The sequence below is a fragment of the Mesoplodon mirus genome (assembly GCF_964341445.2).
Source record: "Mesoplodon mirus genome assembly, chromosome: 12".
Lineage (NCBI taxonomy): Eukaryota > Metazoa > Chordata > Mammalia > Artiodactyla > Ziphiidae > Mesoplodon > Mesoplodon mirus.
This window is the reverse complement of record NC_138988.1, coordinates 105,878,305-105,898,519: the sequence shown is the minus strand read 5'-3', so window position 1 is coordinate 105,898,519 and position 20,215 is coordinate 105,878,305. Positions and strand designations below refer to the sequence as shown.

The following is a 20,215-nucleotide window of genomic DNA, read 5'->3' as shown; positions in this document are numbered from 1 at the left end:
TATGTGTCTGTTGAGGGGCGGGGAGCGCTTAGCGCCGCCCCGGAGCCCTGGATCTTGTCAGGCCCCAGTCCTCAGGCGCAGAGAGCAAAGAGCAAGAGGGTGAAACTTTGACGTTATACTTTTACATGTTGTTGGGAAGTTAAAAAATAGGTTCATAGATATAATGGCACCTACGGCTTTGTGTCCATGTACATGTAAGACACATTTAAAATATTCACAGAAGGTTTTCAGGGAACATCACGTTCACACACGTCACTGGTTCACAAGCAGATGCAAGTGTCTATCGTATAGAAGGAGGTGTGATTGTGGTCACTCGGAAATCTCCCCGTTTCCCCTGGGCCTCTGCCCCCAGGCTGGAGACGCTCCTGTCACTGCCGTCTGTTTCAATGTCCCCACTTGGACGCGTCCAGTGATGGATTCCTGCCCAAGACACAGAAGCAGGAACAAATCCAGGCTGGTAAGAGATGAAGGAGCTACAAGCAGGAAACCCCAGCACAGAAACAGGAGCCTCTGGCCACGTCTGGCCGTGCGTGCCCGTGACCTCGGCGGGGTCATCGGGAGGTGGCACCAGGTTCCCTGCCACAGTGAATTATGTTGGGGGGCTTGGCGGGGGCCACAAGAGGCCAGGTGTCCCCACCCAGGTCTGTGTCCTGGAGACTCACTTTACCCACACCCTCCAGCCAGGTTTCTGGTTTCTAACTTCTCCCTCGCTTTAAGAAACATCCTTGGAGACGGCTCCGAACTTGGCTGCTTCTGTCACCAGCCGTCTTTGTCTTTTGTCCTCAACCTCTGCATCTCAGGAGCCGATGGCAAGGGTCGGGTTTCAGCAGAACATGTGTTTCCCTGCACTGAAATGTGGGCTGCTCCCTGGCGTAAACACCGGTGTATCTGAGGCCAGAGACAGACTCACCGATGGGTATCAAAGCCTGCTGGAACCGCAAAGCGTTACTGGTTGTTTTCTAAGGAAAGGTAGTTAACTCCTGCAAGACAGGCCCCCCGTCCTCGGTAGGCCCTCATGACTAGAGCAAGCACCTAGCGTCACCGGCCAAGAGAAGAAAGCATCCTCTAATTGCTAGTTCTTTTCTTTTGGTAGGAGGGATGGGCTGAGCTAGCTTCTTACCAAATGTAAACTAAATTAATTAACAAAAATTCCTAGGAAGTGTTTCTCTTTGACTTTTTGACAAAAGTAAAAGTAAAGGGCCCAACAACACAGAGATATTTGTTTGAAAACACCCACAAGAAATGAGGGAAGCCAATATTCTTTGTAGGCTTGAAATATAGGAGAAATGAAGGCTGCTTCATTTAAGAGGAAATGGGTTGTATCAGTCCTGTGGGCAGGGATACATAATAAAGAAGGCAAGGGGACCCATCCAGCATTATTTTCTATATTAAAATGTGTGAGTTTTGCCATGCTCAAGAGGAACCAGTAGTGAGTAGAGAAACATGCTTTAAATACGGTAAAAATCATCATTGTGAACACATTCTTCACATCCAGCTTTTCCTTTACACACAGGACGGGTAACCCTGAAATGACACGGCCTCCTCTGCGGTGACGGATGCTGAGGTCCCTGTGTTCAAAGCACTGGGATGGGTTTCCTGAGCCTCATCATGTTTGTCAACCTTCAGAAACCAAAGCTTTCTGTCTAAATGCAGATTTAATGCAAAATTCCTCTCTTCATTGTACTTTACATATACATAAAAACTCTGTATTTTTCAAAGGACGTAATTTATTATCCATATCTTATTTATACATTAAAATTTTTATTTAAAAAAAAGTACGGTAAACCCAATTTGCATCCTTCAACTCAAAAGTTTATTTATTTACACATAAACTGATTAAAAATTTCTTTGCCTTAGGTGGTACATGGATATGTTTTCAAATCTCCGTAAAATAGAATAAAGTACTCCCTGGGGAGCACTTTTACCTGGGGCACAAATAATAGTAAAATAACTGAAAGTCTAACAAATGTACTTATTCATCTGCCCCAAAGGAATTTTTGATGTTACTTCTTCTTTGTTTTAAAACCAGGAGAGAAATTCAGAGTAACATCCTAAATCAAACATTCACTTCTGAAAAATTCTTAAACTTTCTGCGAGGTTGGAGATAATGTTTTAAAAATGGCTAAGTGCCTACTGAGACTGCTAAGCATGGATTTTGAAGCACTAGTCCTAGGATTATGGAGTTTTAGTAACAAATCAGAAATAATTTTAATGTATACAAAGCTGAAGCACTAAACTATTACATTATGAAGACCATAGAAAGTGGTTGGTAAATTTTATTTTCTTTTGTTGTCTATTTAAATTTCAAAAAAACCCCAACTCTTAAGGTTAGGAAAAATATTCAGTAAATAGTAAAGTTTCCATTTTAAAGCCACTTAAAAATTGAGAAATACTCAAAGAGCAATAGATAACGTTAAATAACTAAAAATATCTTTCACACGGTTCTAAGCCTTACAGGAACGTACTGTTATTTATGCATGTTTCGAATTTTTATATTTCTTTCTTCCATTTTTATTAGTAGTCTTCACACATGGTTGTAGTAAAATCTTTATCTCTCATGAGTTGTATTCATTTAAACAGTAAAGAAAGCTTTCCAAGTTTATGTTTTTGTTAGGATTGAAATAAAATTCTTTAAGGTTCAGCATTTTCCTTGTGAAAAAATGAAAAATGTTAAGAAGACGACATTTTTGAACGAGGTTTTGATAAGAGTTTTAGGACTGACTCAAAGCTTTCAAATTTCGAGGAGAAGAATAGGATACTTACATCCGAGCGACCACACTGACGTTTTACACCAGTTAATAGGCCTGTGCTCTGTTCAGTATTTTAAGACCTAGGAGGGCGAGGAGCGACTTGGGAACGTGCGGGGGCAGCGCCAGCAGGGGGCGGTGGGGAGCAGAGCCGGCGGCAGAAACCCGAGGATAAGACCGAAACCACGGGTCACGGCCGGGAAAACGAAGCTGAACTCGCTTTGAAGGTCTGCATTACTGAAAAAGAGAGAAGAGGAGAGATTGAAAGAAGTGTTTCCGATCGTGAATTTCGGTAGGACTTTAAAAAATGGCTTTAATTAGTTTAAAGACTCCGTATGGTTTGGTTCCATTTACGTGAAATGTCCTCAACGGGCAAATCTACAGACAACGCAGGTGGTCGCCTGGGGCTGGGATGGAGGTTTGGGGGATGCTGAGGGGAGGAGGGTTTCTGTGGCGTAGGCCCCAACCTAAAGTCGTGGAGGTAAGTTCAGAACTCTGTGAAATACTAACAGCCGTTGAACTGTACACTGTAAATGAAAGAATTATGTGGTGTAAGAATTGTATCTCGACAAAACTGTTGCTTTAAACGTATGGCACTTTAGAAATCTTAATGTGGAAATCTCCAAATGTATTTCTAACGAGTATTAATGTGCTTCTGGATAATAAATTATAATATGCCCTAGTGACTGAAATTTCTGTCAGCAGTTTCATTTCAAGCAGATAGAGATTAATTTCTGTCGTATCAGGTGAGCCCAGGCAGTTTCTCAGGAGCCCCGGGAGAGAGCAGGTCTGCGGCAGAGCTCCCTGGTGGTCCTCGGCTCCCCTCCGGGCCCCCCCCCCCCCGCGGACTGACTGGGGCCTTTACCCCTCAGCTGTGGTTGTAACTCTGCCATCGCAGCACTTCCTCCTGCCTTCGCTCACTTGTGACTGAGTGGAAACTGAGAAGACCTTCCATTCATTTCCAGCAACTTCTGTACAACCTTTGCACATTTGAGTGAGGGGGGAGAAACGATTTTATTGTCGAAAATTTGCTAAGCCCGCTTTGGAAGCAGATGTTTGAACCTTTTGTTAAATTGCTAGAGTTTGGACGTCTGAATAAAACATTACTTATATTTTAAAGTTTTAATAAAATCAGCTTTTTATTAAAAATACTTAATTAAAATTGTAAGAATTTCCAAAATTGGGATTTTATGTGTAATAAATGATAGAGCAGGCAGTCAGATTCATATATATTTAATAAATATATGTCTAACTCCTGACTTTTTAACTCAGCATTTTTAAACTTAGAAAAGTGGGGATATGTATTTTTCAGACACAGGACCATTTCTGGAGAAATGTGTTTTGAATCACAGAAAGAAAAATTCCAAATTGATTAACTTTATACTCCTTACTTTTTTCTTTACGAAGAAAGATCTTTTGTGTTCACTCTTGAATTCTTTCATTTCACTGGATCTCTATGCAGCCAGTAATTGGAACATACTAGCTTATTTGTTTTTTTTTTTCTTCTTCAGGATAAACACTTTAAAGACATCAAAACAAAAAGTCACCCGTCTGGTTCTCCCAAACGGTGCTCCGTCTCACAGAGATGTCCAGCCCCCATGGCGTCCTGGAGATGAGATGGCAAAGCGGTGACATTTTTTTTTTAACATCTTTATTGGAGTCTAATTGCTTTACAGTGGTGTGTTAGTTTCTGCTTTATAACAAAGTGAATCAGTTATACATATACATATGTTCCCATATCTCTTGCGTCTCCCTCCCTCCCACCCTCCCTATCCCACCCCTCTAGGTGGTCACAAACCACCGGGCGGTGACATTTTCCTTGACAGTTTTCACTTTGCAGGTTTACCCAGCTCCCCAGTCCTTTCCTTTTCTCTTCTTACTGGCCACCACCAGCAGCCAAATATGCAAAAAGAAGGTTGAACCCCCCCCAAAGTGTTGACGCAGAAGAGCTGCAGGAGCCTGGTGGAAGCAGCCTTCCGTGATGACGTGTTTACACGTGTGTCTTTGCTGAGCTCCAGTCCTCACAGTCTGACTGCAGTGGCCACGTCTGCCCCGTCTGTCTTGAGGCTTGTTTCTCTGTGTTGAACAGGTCACCTCTCGGACTGTGCAGAGCGGCTCCCATGTACGGGGAGAATCTTAGCATCTCAGAACTGGCGGAGTGGTCTGAGGCTGTCTGGTCCACCTCCCACCCCATAAGGCAAGTGCTTTCATGAAACTCATTCTGTGTGGAGGATGTGGTCTTATTTTTTCCGGGAACAGGCGGCCTCTACTTGCTTAGGCTAATGGACGGCTCTCATGGTGACACAGCGTGACCTTTCTTGTCACACAGGGAGTCTCTCCACTTGTCCATGGCTGCCTGTCACACTCAGGCCATCGAACTGCCCCCCAAAGCAGAAAGAGGGTCACCATCTCAGAGCCAGGCTGTGTCGTCTTAGACCCGAGGTAAGGTCACCAGGGAGGACCCTTGCCGTCCAGGTACAAACCTGTGCTCCCTGAGCAGTGCTCCCCACTTACTCACATAATTTGTATTATAGTGTAATATACGACAGTAACCCTGCAGCTGAATATGCCTTCTGGCTTTAGGATTAGGAGCACAAACGCATCCGTGTACTTTTATCAGGAACAATTGACTTAAAATTTCTTTTTCATAATCAAAAGGCACTTCCTGAGCAGTGACAGGCTCGGTGCTGCTCTGTGGTTAAAACAGAGAATATTGCTTGATTTGCGTCCTGTCCTCTGGTCGAGTACAGTTTATACAGTCAGAAGACTTGGAATTACACTGTAATGATGCAGAGATGGCAAAATACAAGGTCAAAGCTGTGCATTATTAGACATTGATGTAAAGATCATCTCAGTGACATTAAGCCTCTCATCCTTTCTGCTTTCTAGTCTGCCCTCCAGATGCTTTGAAGGGGACGGAGCCTAAAGCATGAACTGAATGAATCTATGAGTGACGAATGAAGGAGAAGGCCTGTATGCACGTGGGTGGACACGCACACACTCACACGCACGTGCACGCATGCACACACAGACGCCCCCCTTCCCCAGGCACAGTTCCTGGGTGCTGATGCAGATGAAGCCAGCCACGCACCTGATGTTGAAAGTGAAGAGGAAAAGCCAAGTCGTGGAGGCGTCGGGTTCACCTGCTGAGGTTTCCCGGGATCCCCTGGATGTCCCTGGCAGGGACACGTCTGGTGTCACAGAGAATCTGCACTCAGCAAGTGAAGGACGGGAACCCTGACCGACCCGTTAGAGTCGGGACTAGGGGTATCTTGGAGAAGTAGAGGTGATCTAACTATGTAAACAATTTTATGTAAATGTTTGTAGTCGCTTTTGAAGTTAACACCAAAATAAATCCGTGAACTAGAGCTACAGAAGTAAGTTTTCTCACAGGATATTTACACCGTATGTTTATGTTGCAAATCGCAAAACAATGATAACTTTTAACCACATCTAATCATGCCTAATGTTCCCCCCCAGCTGCACTCAGACGGTGGGGTGTCGTCTGTTGTATTTATTTACCAATTCTACACGCTACAATTTGCTGTAATTTAACCCAATTTCAGAAATTATATGATATGCACAATTTTCTCTGAGGAAAGACAACTGAATTTGTTTTTAGAGTTGCCAGATGTCCAGTTTTAAACTAGGCCGTCTGGTATCTGAGCTTTTACCCTGTGAACAAATTGGGACCAGTCTGCACACAGCTCCACAAATGGGTTCTAGACGAGAAGACTCCGTGGCTCCAGGGCCCAGGGCATCACGGGCCCTGGGGGCAGAGGGTGGCCGGCCCGACACGTCCCCGCCAGGAGACGGGCAACCCGTGGAGGAGAAACATGTTCTCATTCTCAAGTTGTGATTCACTGGAGAAAGTTTTCATTTTAATGGACAGAAGGAGACATTTGAGAAATGGGCTGGTCAGTGATGACCACGCATCCCGAGCACACGGCACTCAGTGCAGCGAAACTTCAGCTGAAAACACAAAGCACAGGTACCCGCTTGGCGTCTGGGCCCGAGGCAGATGTGCCGCGTCCTGTTCGATCCCAGCTTCCAGTTTCTGGCCGAACTCAGCCTGCAGAAGCAGCGGCTGCTGGCAGTTGGAACGGTTTGTTGTATAGTGTTGTGGCGTCATTTCTGGGCACGTGCAGAGCCCAGTTCTGTTTTTACAACAATGGGCTTGTGCTCCGCCTCTTGCCCGGCACTTGGCTTTGTCTCTTACATGCACGCACGTGCTGTTATACACACACACACTGCTTACTGCCCCGTCCCCCTTTCTTTCCTTCCTGGACCCTGTTCGCTGGGAGCCGGGAGCCACTTTGAAACACGAGGCAATTAGCCCCACAGGGCTGCTCAGAGCCCCGCCTTCAGCTGCCAGTCTTCGTTAGCTGCGTTAGCATCTTTACAATGTCAGGGTTTTCCAGTGGTTCCCTTCCTTTCTGTGACCGTGGTGATGCCGTCTTCACTGTGAGGGGTGACAGACACTACCTATAAGAACACCTGGCTCTCACGTTTTCTATGTGGAATACTTTGAATTACAGATCCATTTTATTTCATTATTCTCGGATAATCGATGTTTTAATTTCTTCCTAAGTCAGTTTTGTCATTTTTCCCCTGTATAATACATTTCAAACGTATAGACAAAACTTGTTAGGAGAGTCTGTCTCCGATGAACTTTTAACACTTCTGCTCCCTCTGGAGCTCTGACTGCCAGAGGCCAAGGCCTGGAAGGGCCGGTCTGTGGCCTGAACTCCCAGGGAGGCTCCTGTCTCTCCCTGGAGCCCAGGATGAGCTGAGGAAGCTGCTGGCCTTCTGCTGGGCCTGGGCTCCTCCCCCAGGGCCGGCCTCTGGGGAGTCAGGCTTTCCGCTGGTTTCTTAACGTGAGTCCCCACCTCCCTCCTGCCGAGCCCGTCAAGGTCAAGACCACCCGCAATGGTGGATCCCCTCCCCCCGACCCCCCAGGAGCCAGCGACTCCAGAGCTGTGCTTCCCATTCCTGGTCCCACTTCATTTCTGGCTACAGGAAGTTTCCTTACTCTCTTCACAGCTTATTCATACATCAGAAACAGTGCTTCGTGTATTTTACCCTTTTTTTTTGTAATGAGGGTTTTCTGTGTTTGCCATGTAACCTGAAAGAGGGCTCTTTCTCCCAGCTCATAGGTGAGTTTGGATACAGAACTTTGTACCCATAGTAATTCCCGCCGGAAATCTGAGGATTCTCTTCCGTGGTTTCCTGGCCTCTTTGACGCTGAGAGACTGCTGCATTCTACTGTGTGCCTCTGTGTGTTGTCTGTCTTTTCTCTCTGAAGCTCTAATAATTTTCTATTTACCTTGATGTCTTCAGCTCCACTGGGTTGTGTCTGTACGTGGGTTTAAAGTAAATCATCTATGTGGTCCTGGCTAGGGTTTCTTCCCTCATTCTTTCATGTTCTCACCCGTTACCTCTGAGTGTTGCTTCCCTGCCCTTCTCGCTATTCTGTCCCCGTGGAAATCCTTCTGGAAAGGAGTTTCTTTTTCCATATACCTCTCAATTTCTAATTTGTATTCCTCATCTCATAACTACAGTAAATCCTGCAACAGGCGCTCTGATTTATCTTCTAATTCCAGCTACATATAGGCTACTATTTAATCTAGCTGCAGAGATTCTTTCTGATTCTTTCAATATCTACTCAGTATTTTTTCTTTTTATTTCAATGGTATTCCTGCATGAATTTCTTTGACATGTATATTTAATTAAAATATGGAAAAGTACAAATGACACAGAAAGTCATTTCTGGGAAAGTGAAGCCTCACTTTGTGAATTGTCATGCCCATTCATGGGGATCACTTTGAGCATTTCCTCTCTATGTACATAATTCAGCTGTCAGTGATGTCTAGTTTACACACTGGTGTTTCTCATATATATTCTCATTATACAAGGGTTTCTTTTAGCTCTTAATACGTTTCATTAGATCTGAAATGCAAACATTTATTCAACAAATATTTATTTATTTACTAAGTACCAGGCACAGTGCACTGTATTCAATTTTATCTCCTAATTTTTACACTGTTTTATTGAGTCAGTCACCTGATTGCTTTGCATCATATAATGCAGTTGTGGGGAATTTTCTTGTTTACTTGGTATGCGTGTGTGTGTCTGTGTTTGGAATTTTTATCTTTTGGTTGGTAAAGTCTTTCTTTTTAAAAGTAAATTCATTTTTTCTGATATATGTTACATAGTTGCCATGACATTTGGTAGCTCTGTCCTGACATTTTGGTCACGCTTCTGTGTGAAGGTAACTGTTACCACTCTCTTTCCATAAGGCTACTCGAACTTCTCTTCGTGAGGGCCTGGCAGTGGAGTGTTGGCTGGGAGGAGGGGGAGGCTCTGCTAGTCCTTCTTCTGAGGCACTGGTAAATGTACACACTGGGGTCTCACCCTCACCCAATTAAAAGTACGTTTTATTGTGGTAAGAACACTTAACACGAGATCTGCCCTTTCAGCAGAGTTTGGAGTGCACACAACGTTGTTGACCGTAGGCATCTCTCTACAGTTCATTCATCGGCTGAACTGAAACTCTGTGCTCCATTTCCCTTCCCCCAGTCCTGGAAACCACCATCCCATAGTTTGATTCTATGAATCTGACTATATTAGATTCACCGTATAAGTGGAATCATGCATATTTGTCTTTGTGACTGGTTTTCTCATTGAGTGTGACCCTCTCAGGGTCCGTCCGTGTTGTAGCTTGTGTCAGAATTGTCTTCCTTTTAATGAATAGTATTTCATTGTGTGTATGGACCACTTTTATTTATCCATCATCTCTTGATGGACACTTAGGTTGTTCCTGCATCTTGGCTATTGTGAAGTGCTTCAATGAACATGGGGTACCAATATCTCTTTAAGATCCTGATTTCAACTCTTTTGTATAAATACCTAGAAGTGGGACTGCTGGACCATATGACTGTTCTATTCTTAATTATTGAGGAACCTGCATACTGTATTCCATGGTGGCTGCACCATTTTGCATTCCCACCAACAGTGCACAAGGATTTCAGTTTCTCCACATCCTCGCCAAAGCTTGTTGGCTCTTGTTTTTTTGATAATAACCATCTTGAAGTTGTGAGAGATGGTATCTCCTTGTGGTTCTGATATCTGGTATCTCCTTTGCATTTCCTTGATGTTTAGTGACATGGAGCATTTTTCGTATACCTGTTGGCCATCTGTATGTTTTCTTTGAAGAAATGTCTATTCAAGTCCTTAGCCCATTTATTTATTTATTTATTTTTGAATTTTATTTATTTTTTTATAAGCAGGTTCTTATTAGTCATCCATTTTATACACATCAGTGTATACAAGTCAATCCCAATCTCCCAATTCATCACACCACCACCCCACACCCCCGCCGCTTTCCCCACTTTGTGTCCATACGTTTGTTCTCTACATCTGTGTCTCTATTTCTGCCCTGCAAACCGGTTCATCTGTACCATTTTTCTAGGTTCCACATATATGCATTAATATACGATATTTGTTTTTCTCTTTCTGACTTACTTCACTCTGTATGACAGTCTCTAGATCCATCCACGTCTCTACAGATGACCCCATTTCGTTCCTTTTATGCCTTCGCCCATTTTTAAAACCAGTTATTTGTTTTTTAGCTGTTGAGTTGTAGGAGTTCCTTATATATTCTGGATATTAACCCCTTATCAGCTATATGGTTTGGAAATATTTCCCCCATTCTGGAGGTTGCCTTTTCATTCTGTTGTTTTCCTTTACTGTGTAGAAGGTTTTTAGTTTGACATAGTCTCATTTGTGCATTTTTGTTTTTATTGCCTTTGCTTTTATGTCATATCCAAGAAATCATTGCCAAGACCAGTGTCATAAAGATTTCTCTCTATGTTTTCTTCTACAAGTTCCACAGTTTCAGGTCTAAAGTTTAAGTCTTTAATCTATTTTGAGTTGATTTTGTGTGTGTCACAAGATAAAAGTACAATTTGATTCTGTTGCACGTGGATATCTAGTTTTCCCAGCACTAGGGACAGGCCTTTCCCCCTTGAGTATTTTTGGTACCTTTGTTGAAGATCAGTTGACCTTATATGTATGGACTTATTTCTGGGCTGTCTATCTGTTCCATCAATCTATATATCTGTTTTCTGCCAGTACCAAACTATTTTGATTACTGTAGCTTTGTAATATGTTTTGAAGTCAGGAAGTGTGATGCCCCCAGCTTTGTTCTTCTTTCTTAGGATTGATTTGGCTATTCATGATCCTTTCTGGTTCCACATGAATTGTACAATTTATTTCTGTAAAAAATGCATTGGGATTTTGACAGCGATTGAATTGAATCTGTAGATAGCTTTGGATAGTGTGGATATTTCGACAATATTGTTTTCAAGTCCACAAACACAAGATGTATTTCCATTTGTTTGTGTCTTTAATTTTTTTCATCAATGTTTTGTAGTTTTCAATATACAAGTCTTTCACCTCCTTAGTTTACTGTATACCTAAGTATTTTATCCTTTTTGGTGCTATTATAAATGGGATTGCTTTTATAATTTCCTTTTCAGAAAGTTTGTTTTTAGTATATAGAAATGGAACTGATTTTTGAATACTGATTTTATATCCTGCAACTTTACCGAATTTATGTAATAGTACTAACAGATTTTTTAGTGGTGTCTTTAAAGTTTTCTGTATATGAGGTAATGTTATTTACAAAGAGGGACAGTTTTACTTCTTCCTTTCCAATTTGGATGCCTTTTATATCTTTTTCTAATTGCTCTGGCTGGAACCACTAGTATTTTGTTGAATAGAAGTGTTGAGATTGGGCATCCTTGCCTCATTCCTGATCATAGAGGAAAAGCTTACGTTTTTTCACCGTTGAGTGTGATGTTAGCTGTGAGCTTTTCATTTATGGTCTTCATTATGTTAAGGTACTTTTCTTCTATTCCTAGTTTTTGAGAGTTTTTATTCATGAAAGGGTGTTGAATTTCATCAAATCCCTTTTTTCTTTTATTGAAAAGATTGTGTGATTTGTATCCTTTATTCTGTTAATGTGGTATAGCACATTAATTGATTTTTTTTGTGTTAAGCCATCCTTGCATCCCAGGGATAGATTCCACTTGGTCATGGTGTTTGATCGTTTTAATGTGCTATTGAATTCAGCACCTTTTGCTAGTATTCTGTTGAGGATTTTTGCATGTATTCATCAGGAAAATTGGCCTGTAATTTTCTTTTCTTGTAATGTTTTTGTCTGACTTTGGTATCAGGGTAATGCTGGCCCCATAAAATGAGGTTGGAAGTATTCATGCCTTTTCAATGTTTCAAGAGAGTTTGAGAAGAATTGCCATAAATTCTTTAAATGTTTGGTAGAATTCACCAAAAGCCATCTGGTCCTGGGATTTTCTTTGCTGGGAGGTTTTTGTATATTGATTCAATCTCCATACTAGCTATAGATCTGTTTAGAGTTTGTATTTCTTTATTTTTTTTTTTTATTTATTTTATTTTTTTGCTTTATAACAAATTTAATCAGTTATACATATACATATGTTTCCATATCCCCTCCCTTTTGCGTCTCCCTCCCACCCTCCCTATCCCACCCCTCCAGGCGGTCACAAAGTACAGAGCTGATCTCCCTGTGCTATGCGGCTGCTTCCCACTAGCTATCTACCTCACGTTTGGTAGTGTATATATGTCCATGCCGCTCTTTCACTTTGTCACAGCTTACCCTTCCCCCTCCCCATATCCTCAAGTCCATTCTCTAGTAGGTCTGTGTCTTTATTCCTGTCTTACCCCTATGTTCTTCATGACATTTTTTTTTTCTTAAATTCCATATATATGTGTTAGCATACAGTATTTGTCTTTCTCTTTCTGACTTACTTCACTCTGTATGACAGACTCTAGGTCTATCCACCTCATTACAAATAGCTCAATTTCATTTCTTTTTATGGCTGAGTAATATTCCATTGTATATATGTGCCACATCTTCTTTATCCATTCATCCGATGATGGACACTTAGGTTGTTTCCATCTCCGGGCTATTGTAAATAGGGCTGCTATGAACATTTTGGTACATGTCTCTTTTTGAATTATGGTTTTCTCAGGGTATATGCCCAGTAGTGGGATTGCTGGGTCATATGGTAGTTCTATTTGTAGTTTTTTAAGGAACCTCCATACCGTTCTCCATAGCGGCTGTACCAATTCACATTCCCACCAGCAGTGCAAGAGTGTTCCCTTTTTTCCACACCCTCTCCAGCATTTATTGTTTCTAGATTTTTTGATGATGGCCATTCTGACTGGTGTGAGATGATATCTCATTGTAGTTTTGATTTGCATTTCTCTAATGAGTAAAGATGTTGAGCATCCTTTCATGTGTTTGTTGGCAGTCTGTATATCTTCTGTGGAGAAATGTCTATTTAGGTCTTCTGCCCATTTTTGGATTGGGTTCTTTGTTTTTTTGTTATTGAGCTGCATGAGCTGCTTATAAATTTTGGAGATTAATCCTTTGTCAGTTGCTTCATTTGCAAATATTTTCTCCCATTCTGAGGGTTGTCTTTTGGTCTTGTTTATGGTTTCCTTTGCTGTGCAGAAGCTTTTAAGTTTCATTAGGTCCCATGTGTTTATTTTTGTCTTTATTTCCATTTCTCTAGGAGGTGGGTCAAAAAGGATCTTGCTGTGATTTATGTCATAGAGTGTTCTGCCTATGTGTTCCTCTAAGAGTTTGATAGTGTCTGGCCTTACAGTTAGGTCTTTAATCCATTTTGAGCTTATTTTTGTGTATGGTGTTAGGGAGTGATCTAATCTCATACTTTTACATGTCCCTATCCAGTTTTCCCAGCACCACTTATTGAAGAGACTGTCCTTTCTCCACTGTACATTCCTGCCTCCTTTATCAAAGATAAGGTGACCATATGTCCATGGGTTTAACTCTGGGCTTTCTATCCTGTTCCATTGATCTATCTTTCTGTTTTTGTGCCAGTACCATACTGTCTTGATTACTGTAGCTTTGTAGTATAGTCTGAAGTCAGGGAGCCTGATTCCTCCAGCTCCATTTTTCGTTCTCAAGATTGCTTTGGCTATTCGGGGTCTTTTGTGTTTCCATACAAATTGTGAAATTTTTTGTTCTAGTTCTGTGAAAAATGCCAGTGGTAGTTTGATAGGGATTGCATTGAACCTGTAGATTGCTTTGGGTAGTAGAGTCATTTTCACAATGTTGATTCTTCCAATCCAAGAACATGGTACATCTCTCCATCTATTTGTATCATCTTTAATTTCTTTCATCAGTGTCTTATAATTTTCTGCATACAGGTCTTTTGTCTCCTTAGGTAGGTTTATTCCTAGATATTTTATTCTTTTTGTTGCAATGGTAAATGGGAGTGTTTCCTTGATTTCACTTTCAGATTTTTCATCATCAGTATATAGGAATGCCAGAGATTTCTGTGCATTAATTTTGTATCCTGCAACTTTACCAAATTCATTGATTAACTCTAGTAGTTTTCTGGTAGCATCTTTAGGATTCTCTATGTATAGTATCATGTCATCTGCAAACAGTGACAGCTTTACTTCTTCTTTTCCAATTTGGATTCCTTTTATTTCCTTTTCTTGTCGATGGCTGTGGCTAAAACTTCCAAAAGTATGTTGAATAAGAGTGGTGAGAGTGGGCAACCTTGTCTTGTTCCTGATCTTAGTGGAAATGGTTTCAGTTTTTCACCATCGAGGGCGATGTTGGCTGTGGGTTTGTCATATATGGCCTTTATTATGTTGAGGAAAGTTCCCTCTATGCCTACTTTCTGCAGGGTTTTTATCATAAATGGGTGTTGAGTTTTGTTGAAAGCTTTCTCTGCATCTATTGAGATGATCATATGGTTTTTCTCCTTCAGTTTGTTAATATGGTGTATCACGTTGATTGATTTGTGTATATTGAAGAATCCTTGCATTCCTGGAATAAACCCCACTTGATCATGGTGTATGATCCTTTTAATGTGCTGTTGGATTCTGTTTGCTAGTATTTTGTTGAGGATTTTTGCATCTATGTTCATCAGTGATATTGGCCTGTAGTTTTCTTTCTTTGTGACATCCTTGTCTGGTTTTGTTATCAAGGTGATGGTGGCCTCGTAGAATGAGTTTGGGAGTGTTCCTCCCTCTGCTATATTTTGGAAGAGTTTGAGAAGGATAGGTGTTAGCTCTTCTCTAAATGTTTGATAGAATTCGACTGTGAAGCCATCTGGTCCTGGGCTTTTGTTTGTTGGAAGATTTTTAATCACAGTTTCAATTTCAGTGCTTGTGATTGGTCTGTTCATATTTTCTGTTTCTTCCTGATTCAGTCTTGGCAGGTTGTGCATTTCTAAGAATTTGTCCATTTCTTCCAGGTTGTCCATTTTATTGGCATAGAGTTGCTTATAGTAATCTCTCATGATCTTTTGTATTTCTGTAGTGTCAGTTGTTACTTCTCCTTTTTCATTTCTAATTCTATTGATTTGAGTCTTCTCCCTTTTTTTCTTGATGAGTCTGGCTAATGGTTTATCAATTTTGTTTATCTTCTCAAAGAACCAGCTTTTAGTTTTATTGATCTTTGCTATCGTTTCCTTCATTTCTTTTTCATTTATTTCTGATCTGATTTTTATGATTTCTTTCCTTCTGCTAACTTTGGGATGTTTTTGTTCTTCTTTCTCTAATTGCTTTAGGTGCAAGGTTAGGTTGTTTATTCGAGATGTTTCCTGTTTCTTAAGGTGGGATTGTATTGCTATAAACTTCCCTCTTAGAACTGCTTTTGCTGCATCCCATAGGTTTTGGGTCGTCGTGTCTCCATTGTCATTTGTTTCTAGGTATTTTTTAATTTCCTCTTTGATTTCTTCAGTGATCACTTCGTTATGAAGTAGTGTATTGTTTAGCCTCCATGTGTTTGTATTTTTTACAGCTCTTTTCCTGTAATTGATATCTAGTCTCATAGCATTGTGGTCGGAAAAGATACTTGATACAATTTCAATTTTCTTAAATTTACCAAGGCTTGATTTGTGACCCAAGATATGATCTATCCTGGAGAATGTTCCATGAGCACTTGAGAAAAATGTGTATTCTGTTGTTTTTGGATGGAATGTCCTATAAATATCAATTAAGTCCATCTTGTTTAATGTATCATTTAAAGCTTGTGTTTCCTTATTTATTTTCATTTTGGATGATCTGTCCATTGGTGAAAGTGGGGTGTTAAAGTCCCCTATTATGATTGTGTTACTGTCGATTTCTCCTTTTATGGCTGTTAGTATTTGCCTTATGTATTGAGGGGCTCCTATGTTTGGTGCATAAATATTTACAATTGTTATATCTTCTTCTTGGATCGATCCCTTGATCATTATGTAGTGTCCTTCTTTGTCTCTTCTAGTAGTCCTTATTTTAAAGTCTATTTTGTCTGATATGAGAATTGCTACTCCAGCTTTCTTTTGGTTTCCATTTGCATGGAATATCTTTTTCCATCCCCTTACTTTCAGTCTGTATGTGTCTCTAGGTCTGAAGTGGGTCTCTTGTAGACAGCATATAGATGGGTCTTGTTTTTGTATCCATTCAGCCACTCTGTGTCTTTTGGTGGGAGCTTTTAGTCCATTTACATTTAAGGTAATTATCGATATGTATGTTCCTATTCCCATTTTCTTAATTGTTTTGGGTTCATTATTGTAGGTCTTTTACTTCTGTTGTGTTTCTTGCCTAGAGAAGTTCCTTTAGCATTTGTTGTAAAGCTGGTTTGGTGGTGCTGAACTCTCTCAGCTTTTGCTTGTCTGTAAACGTTTTAATTTCTCCATCAAATCTGAATGAGATCCTTGCTGGGTAGAGTAATCTTGGTTGCAGGTTTTTCTCCTTCATCTCTTTAAGTATGTCCTGCCACTCCCTTCTGGCTTGTAGAGTTTCTGCTGAGAGATCAGCTGTTATCCTGATGGGGATTCCCTTGTGTGTTATTTGTTGTTTTTGCCTTGCTGCTTTTAATATGATTTCTTTGTGTTTAATTTTTGACAGTTTGATTAATATGTGTCTTGGCGTATTTCTCCTTGGATTTATTCTGTATGGGACTCTCTGTGCCTCCTGGACTTGATTAACTATTTCCTTTCCCATATTAGGGAAGTTTTCAACTATAATCTCTTCAAATATTTTCTCAGTCCCTTTCTTTTTCTCTTCTTCTTCTGGAACCCCTATAATTCGAATGTTGGTGCGTTTAATGTTGTCCCAGAGGTCTCTGAGACTGTCCTCTGTTCTTTTCATTCTTTTTTCTTTATTTTGCTCTGCAGCAGTTATTTCCACTATTTTATCTTCCACCTCACTTATCCGTTCTTCTGCCTCAGTTATTCTGCTATTGATCCCATCTAGAGTATTTTTTATTTCATGTATTGTGTTTTTAATCGATGCTTGATTCATCTTTAGTTCTTCTAGGTCCTTGTTAACTGTTTCTTGCATTTTGTCTATTCTATTTCCAAGATTTTGGATCTGGGAAATAGAATCTTGGATCATCTTTACCATCATTATTCTGAATTCTTTTTCAGGTAGACTGCCTATTACCTCTTCATTTGTTAGGTCTGGTGGGTTTTTATCTTGCTCCTTCTCCTGCTGTGTGTTTTTCTGTCTTCTCATTTTGCTTATGTTACTGTGTTTGGGGTCTCCTTTTTGCAGGCTGCAGGTTCGTAGTTCCTGTTGTTTTTGGTGTCTGTCCCCAGTGGCTAAGGTTGGTTTAGTGGGTTGTGTAGGCTTCCTGGTGGAGGGGACTAGTGCCTGTGTTCTGGTGGATGAGGCTGGATCTTGTCTTTCTGGTGGGCAGGTCCACGTCTGGTGGTGTGTTTTGGGGTGTCTGTGGACTTTTTATGATTTTAGGCCACCTCTCTGCTAATGGGTGGCGTTGTGTTCCTGTCTTGCTAGTTGTTTGGCTCAGGGTGTCCAGCACTGTAGCCTGCTGGTCGTTGAGTGAAGCTGGGTGCTGGTGTTGAGATGGAGATCTCTGGAAGATTTTCGCCGTTTGATATTATGTGGAGCTGGGAGGTCTCTTGTGGACCAGTGTCCTGAAGTTGGCTCTCCCACCTCAGAGGCACAGCACTGACTCCTGGCTCCTCAATTTGGGATGATGTGTTGTCTATTCATGTATTCCGCAGATGCAGGGTACATCAAGTTGATTGTGGAGCTTTAATCCGCTGCTTCTGAGGCTGCTGGGAGAGGTTTCCCTTTCTCTTCTTTGTTCTCACAGCTCCTGGGTCTCAGCTTTGGATTTGGCCCCGCCTCTGCGTGTAGGTCGCCGGAGGGCGTCTGTTCTTCGCTCAGATAGGACAGGGTTAAAGGAGCAGCCTCTTCGGGGACTCTGGCTCACTCAGGCCGGGAGGGAGGGAGGGGCGCGGAGTGCGGGGCAAGCCTGCAGCGGCAGAGGTCGGCGTGACGTTGCACCAGCCCGAGGCGCGCCGTGCGTTCTCCCAGGGAAGCCGCCCCTGGATCCCGGGACCCCGGCAGTGGCGGGCTGCACAGGCTCCCGGAAGGGCGGTGTGGGCAGTGACCTGCGCTCGCACACAGGCTTCTTGGCGGCGGCAGCAGCAGGCCCAGCGTCCCACGCCTGTCACTGGGCTCCGCGCTTTCAGTCGCGACTCGCGCCCGTCCGTGGAGCCCCTTTAAGCAGCGCTCTTAATCCCCTCTCCTCGCGCACCAGGAAACCAAGAGGGAAGAAAAAGTCTCTTGCCTCTTCGGCAGCTCCAGAGTTTTCCCGGACTCCCTGCCGGCTAGCTGTGGCACATTAGCCCCCTTCACGCTGAGTTCTCGCCCCCAGCCCCAGTCCTCTCCCTGCGCTCTGACCGAAGCCCGAGCCTCAGCTTCCAGCGCTGCACGCCCCGGCGGGCGAGCAGACAAGCCTTTCGGGCTGGTGAGTGCCGCTCGGCACCGATCCTCTGTGTGCGGATCTCTCCGCTTTGCCCTACCCAGGTATGTGGGGAGTTTCTTGCCTTTTGGGAGGTCTGGGGTCTTCTGCCAGCGTTCAGTAGGTGTTCTGTAGGAGTTGTTCCACGTGTAGCTGTATTTCTGGTGTCTAGAGTTTGTATTTCTTTATGATTCAGTCTGGAAAGGTTGTATATTTCTAGAAATTTATCCATTTCTTCTAGTTTGTTGGTGCATAATTGTTTATGAGAGTCTCTATGGCCCTTTGTATTTCTGTGACATCATTTGCAATGTCTCTTTTTTCATTTCTGGTTTTATTTATTTGTTTTCTCTCTTTTTTATTTCTTAGTTAGTCTAGTTAAGAGTTTGTCAATTTTTTTTATCTTTTCAAAAAACCAACTCAGTTTCACTGATTTTTTTTCTATTGTCTTCCTATTTTCTATTTAATTTATTTCTGCTATAATCTTTGCTATCTTTTTCCTTCTACTAACTTTGGGCTTAGTTTGTTCTTTTTTATTTTTCCTAGCTCCCTGAAATGTCAGGTTCACACAATTTTTAGTATTTGTTCAGACGGGGAAAGGACAAGAAGTAAGCTCCCCTACAGTTTACTTATCTTCTGATTCTGAGGTAGTACTGAACATTCTAAATAAATTTTTGATTCACCTATTTGGCTTCTTTCAAGGAGAGAGAAAAAGAGGTAGGTTAGGATTAGTTGCTGAGCTTTGATGCTTTATTCCACAGTTGCATGTTTCTTTTATTGGTTTCCAGATTTTGAAGTTTATAGGATTATATTATTCTGTGAATAGTTTTTTAAGTTGTGGTAATAACAGAGAACAGGAGACCTACCCTCTTATCAGATTTTTAAGTGTACACTATTACCAACTATAAGCTGAAATGTGGTCAGCCAGTCTCTAGAAATTGTTCGCCTTGTATGACTGAAATTTTGTCAGTCATACAAATTGCTGTTCAAATTGCTGTTGAACAGCCATTCCCCATTTCCCCCTCCTGCAGCCCCTGGAAACCACCATTGAACTTTCTGCTTCTATCGGTTTGACTATTTTAGATTCCTCCTTGAAGTGGAATCATGCAATGTTTGTTCTTCTGTAACTGGCTTATTTCACTGAGCATAATATCCTTAAAGTCCATCCGTGTTGTTGCCAATGGCAGGGTTTCCTTCTTTTTATTGGCTGAGTAATATTCCAATTTCACGTATCTACCACATTCTTTTTATCCATTCATCTGTTGATGGACATTTAGGTTGTAGGCATTGTTTTGTAGGTGTCGAATGGGGAGATTTTGCAATGGGATTTCAATTCACTAACTTGGCACCAGAAGCAAGGACCCACCAGTACCCTGGGTGGCGCTTGAGTGGCCACGGCTGGTGGACAGAGAGATGCAGACTGGTGTCACAGACAGGCAGCACGTCATGGGATGTTGGGTTCTCGCGGACCGCCAGGTCTGCCTCTTGTGTAGGTCTGGGACCTGCTATTTTCACTCCTGTTGCTTGAGCCATTGTCAAAACCCCAACTCCTGTGATCCCCTGTGCACTGCAGTCTCAAATCTACTTACCGCTATGGGTTCCTGCTTCCTTTAATGCTTTGTTCCATGCT

General features: G+C 41.9%; 1 long non-coding RNA gene across 4 annotated transcripts in view; it reads left to right on the top strand.

Annotated features, from left to right (window-relative positions):
- The window catches only part of LOC309814226, a 78,030-nt gene extending 71,897 nt beyond the window's left edge, over positions 1–6,133 (top strand). Inside the window, exons 3-6 of one of the 4 annotated variants that reach the window (XR_014295649.1) lie at positions 1,514–3,039; positions 4,259–4,948; positions 5,081–5,189; positions 5,637–6,133. This is a non-coding gene — a long non-coding RNA (uncharacterized lncRNA). Of the gene's footprint in view, positions 1–1,513; positions 4,949–5,076; positions 5,190–5,636 lie in introns of all 4 variants that reach the window. The other 3 variants (XR_014295648.1, XR_014295650.1, XR_014295651.1) reach the window with 3 other exon arrangements.
- The last annotated feature ends 14,082 nt before the right edge of the window (positions 6,134–20,215 follow it).